We start from the raw sequence: 7,838 nt of genomic DNA on the forward strand, positions 1-7,838 counted from the left end.
TCCTCAGTAGAATGGTGTTTTTGAGAGAAAGAATAGAACAATACTTGAAATGTGCAGATGTTTGTTGTTCGAGAAGAATCTGCCCAAGAAATTTTGGGCAGAAGCTTCTAGCACAGTAGTATATCTGCTCAACTTGCTTCCTACTAAAGCCTTAATGAACAAAACTCCATTTGAAGCTTGGCATGGCTTTAGACCATCTGTTGATCATCTTCAAATATTTGGGAGCATTTGCTACTGTCATGTGCCAGACACACAACGTGATAAGCTTCAACAAAAAGCTCACAGGGGTATTTTCATAGGCTACAGCACACAGTCAAAGGCCTATCGAATTTATCTACCAGAAAATAACAGAATAATTATTAGCAGAAATGTTACATTTGATGAAGCTTCCAACTGGAATTGGAACATACAAACTACTGCCAATAATTAGGTGCCTGCTCCTATCTTTGTGAAGACAGATGTGTAAGAAAATGATGTGGTTGCTGATGAACCAATTTCTGATAATAACATTGATGATGAGCCTGTGAGAGGGACACGGTCCATTTATGATATTTATCATAGTAGCTTTGTGGCCATAGCAGAGCCAAACACATTTGCAGAGGCCATGCAACATCCTGAGTGGATAAATGCTATGTTTGATGAACTGGAAGTGATTAACAAAAATCAAACTTGGAGCTTGGTTGACAGACCATCAAACTAACATGTTCTTCCAGTCAAGTGGGTGTATAAGAGGAAACTAAATCCTGATGGGAGCTTAAACAAGTACAAAGCTCGCTTAGTCGTGAAAGGGTTCAGTCAAATATCAGGTTTGGATTATACTGAAACTTATGCTCCTGTTGCTTGCTATGATACAATTCGTTTACTGCTTGCTTTATCTGCTGCTGTGGGTTGGGAAGTGCATCATTTAGATGTCAAATCTGCCTTCTTGAATGGAGTACTTGAAGAAGAAATTTATGTTGAGTAGCCTGAAGGGTTCAAGTTGTTAGCTGATCAAGACAAAGTCTACAAGCTTCACAAAGCTTTATACGGCTTAAAGTAGGCTCCCAGAAGCTGGTACAGCAGAATTGACAGTTATTTATCCAAGCAAGGCTTTGTGAAAAGTTGTAATGAAGCTACTCTCTTCATTTTGAGTACCAAAGATCAGCAACTAATTGTCTCCTTATATGTTGATGACCTTTTGGTTACTAGAGGAGATAATGCTACCTTGAATAAATTCAAGAAGGAAATGCAAGATGAATTCGATATGACAGACTTGGGTCCAATGAGTTATTTTCTTGGACTGCAAATTTCACAATCTGTTGAAGGCATTCGATTGTCACAAAGAAAGTATGTCTATGAAGTGTTGAAGAGATTTGGAATGAGCCAATGTAAGTCTACTTTAACTCCTTTAGTTGTTAATGACAAACTTTCAGTTGACAGTGGAATTAAGCTTCAAAATCCATCTGTTTACAGAAGTTTAATTGGAAGCCTTCTATACATTTGCTCTTCGAGACCAGATATTATGTTCTCTGTGAGTTTTCTTTCTAGGTTTATGCAAGAGCCTACTAATCTGCACTATGCTGCTGGTAAACGAATTCTAAGATATCTTAAAGGAACCTTGGATTATGAAATTCATTTCACAAGAAAGCAGGACTTCAAACTCACTGGTTTCTCAGATAATGATTGGGGAGGAAACTTAAATGACTCTAAAAGTACTTTTGGCTATGTGTTTACACTTGGAAATGGAGTATTCTCATGGAATTCCCACAAGCAATCAGTGGTTGCTCAGTCTTCATGTGAAGCTGAATATATTTCAGCTGCTGAAGCTTCAAACCAGGCTGTTTGGTTGAGAAAACTACTTGATGACTTGTATTTTCCTCAGACTCAAGCTACTAACATGTTCATTGACAACAAGTCAGCAATTGCCATCATCAAAAATCCTATGTATCATGGGAAGACAAAGCACATTAGGATTAAATTCCATGCCATTCGTGATGCTGAAAAGAATGGAGATGTCGTCTTCCACCATTGCAATTCTGATAGGCAACTAGCTGATATAATGACCAAGACACTGCCAAAGCCAAAATTTGAGAGTCTTAGAAGCAAACTCAGTGTATATGCAAGTATTAAGGAGGAGTGTTAAGTTAATACTTGCATGATAATGTACACTTGTCAAGCTTTTGTTATACTTTGCTTCATTGTAGTGGTCATTAGTCATGCATGTTTTCTACTAATTACATCTCCTACGTGTATAGCTGCATGAGTTTGTTGTCTTTATGCCATAACACCTGTGTCTATAGTATGTTACAAGTGTTAATCATGCCTACTGCATATTTAACTTATACTTTAATCTGATCAATGAAGCAGACTTGCAGTTTCTTGTAACCATCGATAGTCTTTCTTTCAAGTTTTGTAAGCCTTTCTGTTTTAGTTTTATAACAGAGTATCTTTGACAACTTGTTCTCTATTAAAGACTAGAAATATAACACTTTAAAGGATCCTGCTAGCAGAGTAATATTTCACTGTCTTCAAACAATCGATTTTAGCCCTTATCACAGCCTACCAACGACAAATATACAGTTATGCACAACATCCTTAAATCTTGACTACTGTCCATGCAAAAACAAGATTCCATTCTTATCCATCAAAGTTCCAATGGTGGCATGCAGCTTCAAAAGACATTGGGAGATACACAATACATTTGAAGTAGCCAAAAAGGTTACATTTTCAGCTTAATTGTTACAAGAGTTTAGTATAAAAAAAATGAGAAATCAGTTTGCACACAAGAAAACGAAGTTTTAAATTATTTCAGCTTAGATTTAGAAGAGCTCTTAAAAGGCTTGGCAATGGGTAGTGCGGGTGCAATTCTCATAACTTTCTTCACGTCATATTTGATAGATGTCAAGACACAAATTAATGCAATCAACATTATGGTATATACATACACAGCTTTTGAAGGATCAGAATTTGCTAGCTTTCCCAAGATCCCTTCCTTGACAAGGCCTCAAATTACTAGTAGTGTCCCAAACATGCTCATCCTTCTAGGTTTTAGAAGGCCCACAAGTGCTCTTGCCTCACAAAAGTAGCTTCTTGCAAAAACTTATACGAGACCCAGATAAAATAGATGAGATTACAAGACAATATCATTTTTGACAAGATTGGCTCATGGAAGGACACAAAATTGGATAACCATTTGAAGCTAAACTTGCGCAAAACTTACGAGGTAGTGAAGAGTATTCTAGAACCATCTTGTAGCCTATTATTGGATGTCCATTTTATTTTCCCTTTTGCTAACAAATTTGATTGCATATATGTTAGTGAAGATAAGAAAACAGTTAAAATGACTCACTAAGATGGGTTCTAGGAACAATTCAACATATATGAATTTGTGCACTATCACGTATGCAGAGTCAATTGTACTTGGAAACAGATAGTAGAAGAGTCACATACTTGCTTAACATGATAGTTTTTCATTAATTCGGCCAAAAACAATGACATGGAATTGCATTCCGATGGACTAGTGGTGTGCACGTCTGTGTGAGTGTGCATTTTTTGCCTTACGATCAATAGAGCAAGCTTTTATTGTTTATATATGTAAACTAATAGAACAAGATAACAAGGTTAGAACAAACAAACTGTTGTACTTTTATTTTCCAACCAGAGTTATGATACTTGTATCAACAAATAGATTTAATGAGGTAGAAAACAAGCATGATAAAAAGAATCCCAACCTCATTGTCATTTTTATGCGTTAGTCTTCCTGTAACAAAACAGAACAGATAATAAATAAACTAAATAAGTAATAATTATCATCATTAGTCGTTTAATAATAATATATGTCATATTATTATACCTCTGATGAATCACCACCAAAAAGTGTTCCCAATTGAGATGGCCATACTTCTTTATTTCTCTCATATACATCAATATCATTATCATCAAGAAGGCAACTGCTTGAGTCTAAACTACAAAGTACTAGCTCTAGTTGTGGACATTTATTCCTTGTGTGACCTTCCATTCTGTAATTGCCACATTTTCGTGGCTTTTTTTTTTCCCTTCAGTTTTAGGTCCAACTTGCCCTTAACTTTCACTCTAGTAGGATCATGAACATGTTCTGTCAAATTAGAAATTCTATCTGTATTGACTTTGCACATATCTTCATATCGTCTTGTTAAACTAGCTATTTCACTCCTTGCTTTGTTAAATGCCTTGGCGAATTGATAAGCGACATGTCATAACTTATTACAGTGAGAGCTTAGAGAAACGTATCGTAGCATTGTCTAGTACTTAGGATTAACATTATCATCCACAATTGCAGGTGCATCATCTTTGGCATTTTTTGTCCATCTTTTCATTATGAGATTCAAAGGGATCCTAATTAATTGCTCTAAAATCATCACATGAATGATATGTGGACATGGTATACCATTTGTTTCAAATTTAAGACATGAGCATTTTATATTTTCATCATTTACATGAAACTCCACATGTGTTTGCTCAGAAAGATCTGTATACTTCATCAAATGGTACATTCGTATAGATGGCTCATCATCAATGCGACATTCATGATAATACAATTGTTGTAGACGCATCTCATCTATAAACTTTTTGAATGTTCTTCTTGTATAAACACTTACAACATGTTTTTCAATGTCTTTGAAAATTTGGCTTGAAACTGGCTCTGTATGGATGAATATGTCAAACCCTGCTTTGTAAAATAATTATAATATCATTCACATGCTCGATAGAATGTTTGTATATTTAGGAAGTTCGAGAAATCGTTAAAAGACGATATTGCCCCTAATGGTGTCATTAAGTCGATTAAGCCTCGAACTAGTTCAAATAGGAATTTTAAGGTGAAATTAAGAGTTTCACAGTTCAGGGATGACTCAAAATGGTAATTAGGAGTTCGAGGATCAATTCGGAGTCAAATTGAAATTTTCACTACATAGGGGTAAAATTATAATTTTTCCATCTGCGGACAAAATTTGAGATTTTGAGAGAATTTAGATCACATTTGACAAATTGGGGAATGATATGAGTATAAGGGATAAAAAATATGTCTATAGGTAATTTTTCAATTTTTGGGGCAAAAATTGAATTTTTGATTTTTACGGGGGTGAAAGTGTAAATATCAAAAATTACTTCACCAAGACTTTGGATAAGTTTGAGAATTTTATCTAAGTTATGGATATTTTAAGGAATAATGTGTGGTGGAGATTTAAAGCTTGAAAGATAAGAATTTAAAAAATGGACCAATAATGTAGTGACATGTGGCAAGTTTAGATTATTATATTATTTAACTATAAAAATCAGCCCACACCACCATTTTCTCTTCATTATGGCCGGCCATAGCAAGAAAACAAAGGGGAAAAGAAAAACAAAAACCTAGGGGGAGAAATTCAAGGAAAAATTGGTGAAAATTCAAGGAAACAAGTGACCAAAGGTAAAATTTCTTGATTTTGACTTGTGCTTTACCTTTCCCATGCATTTCCCATCATTTTTCATGGTTGAATCATGTGATTTGAGGATGAATTCAATTCTGGAAAAATGGGTTAGGAGAGAGAAACTTGTTAGATTAATTTGATTTTAAGTTATGTTAGTGTTTTAAGTTAGTTTAGCATATTTAGGAACAAAACAACAAGAAAAGAATTTATTTTCCTCCATTACCATTATTGGCTGAATTTTCTAGGGGAATATTGGCTGATGATCTTGATGTTTATTTGAGGAATTATGATGAATAATGATGAATTATGAGTCTAGAAAAATAATGGAAATTTTTGGAGCAAAAATATGAATTTTTACCCATTAGGGGTATTTTCGTAATTTGCTATCAGGACTGATAATTTGCACCACACCGAGGGACATTAAGTCAATTTGGGTGCAATTGAGGTATAGAAACTGAAAAAAATTAATTTGAGATTAAATTGGACGCGTTAGTAATTTAATCGGGTAATAGGCCGAATTAAGTCAGCACCGCATTTAAGCGGTAGTCGGATAAGTTGCATGTCATATCATGCATATATACCGAGCCTGAATTGATTTTATAATGGTCAAGCATTGATGTGGTGAATTATGTATTGTACATTGTGGATAGGTGGTGAGCAAATTACACTGGTAAAAGTACCAAAATTGTGCTTGAAGACTGGGATTAGGAGTACATCGACTCCTAGAACTGTGAGTGGACAATTTATCGTCTTAAATATCTAGAGTAATTATACTTGTTTGATGCTTTTATTGAATGGTGAATTTAAATTATAAAATATTATGTTTTCCAATTAAAATATTTTTTTAATAAAAATGAGATTTATACTGGTTTTGAAATCAAATATTGTTTTGGAAAAATTGAGTATATGGAGACTGTGTTGAAATTTTTGATTTTATATGTTATTAAAATTGGGGCTTATGACACTATGGTAGCATGATGGCTAAATTTTTGGGGTTGGCATGAAATATATGAACAATTTTCGATTGGTCTCGGTAGATTGGATTACATTTTATTCGCCATATTATGCTACTGGAATTTTTATGGGTCTGGTGGTATATTAAACGGTCACTGCAGTGGTGGGGGTTTCCGTGGACTGCCTATGAGAGGGGCACGGTAACTCAATTATATACTTACCTCCGGGGGGAGATGTTGGGTGAAGTATCTCCTGAGGTATGATTTGAGTGCACCTCACGTTCGGGCCACCACGTGAGAGTGAGACTCAGCCAACGCCAAGGAACGGCTGTGTGTCAGATGTGAAAACATGTTTATGGGTATGGGTCATTGAACAGCCTTGGCGGTCTCAGTGGGATACCTTGACGAAGGTACCCGCGAGAATGATATTGGCAGGGGCCAAGTTTAAAAAAATTCATAAGTCGGGGAAATTTTGATGAAAAGAAATTATTTGGTATAGATTGAAACGAATTTTGTGTTATGAACATTATTGAGATATAACGTTTTTATATTGCCTCCATCTACTCAGCTTTAGATGCTTTTGATGGTAATTGTTTACTCACTGGGATTATTTAATCTCACCCCTCTTCCTATCCATTTTTCAGGCTCAGGACAATTTGTTGATAGTTGATTAAGACGAGAATTAATCTCGGAGTTGCATCATAGGAAGTAAGGGTTCGTAGCTCTACACCTTCTTGGTTAGTTGGGGGCCCACGTGTCACTGTAAACGAAATTTCATACTTTAATTATCTTTATTACTATATGAATAAATTTATTTTACTCTTACGCTACAAAAGTTATTTTAGGAAGACTTTGAAAATATTGTGTTTTAAGAAAATAGAATATTTTATTTAATGTTTTTATTATATTCAAATAGCTATAATTTTACTTTAAACGAATGTTTTAGACTTCAAAATTTAATTTAAATCATGAAATATGTGTTTCCACTTACATATTACATTTTTTCGGATTTCGAAATTTCAAAAAAAAAATGACGAAAATGCCCCAGTGAGCTAGAAAATAATATTTTTATTGTTTTGAGTTGGAAACAACTTATGATTTCTTGAAATGCGAGATTTAATAACTATCGCTCACCGGGGAGATGCGGAAGTTGATGCTAAGCCTTGCGGGGTTTCGATCGGCATTCGGGGTAATGAGTGCTTATCGGGACGTCGCGGCGGTTGTCACGGGCCCGATGGGAGTTCCGGGTCGTGACAGAATATGTAATCTTCACCAATCTCATTATTTCGAATATTTTTAATTCCATTTTCAATTGCTCTAACAAACTCCAATAACGTTTTCCTCTCTTTTGAAAGAGAAGCTATAAAAGAATTCAAACCTTCACAACATGATGTACTCGTAATTGTTTTGAAAAAATGACCACTCAAGTGTGATTGGGCCCACATATACTTCTTTTTAT

The 7,838-nt window shown here is 34.9% G+C and overlaps 1 long non-coding RNA gene across 1 annotated transcript; it reads left to right on the forward strand.

The window, feature by feature from the left end:
- Window positions 1-5,205: 5,205 nt before the first annotated feature.
- LOC148762435 (uncharacterized) lies at window positions 5,206-7,633 on the forward strand. Its single transcript, XR_016026481.1, has 3 exons — window positions 5,206-5,425; window positions 6,077-6,156; window positions 7,024-7,633. It is a non-coding gene; the product is annotated as an uncharacterized LOC148762435 (long non-coding RNA).
- Window positions 7,634-7,838: the final 205 nt, after the last annotated feature.

This window comes from Theobroma cacao, chromosome 5 (assembly GCF_053813885.1).
Source record: "Theobroma cacao isolate CCN51 chromosome 5, ASM5381388v1, whole genome shotgun sequence".
Taxonomy (NCBI): Eukaryota; Viridiplantae; Streptophyta; class Magnoliopsida; order Malvales; family Malvaceae; genus Theobroma; species Theobroma cacao.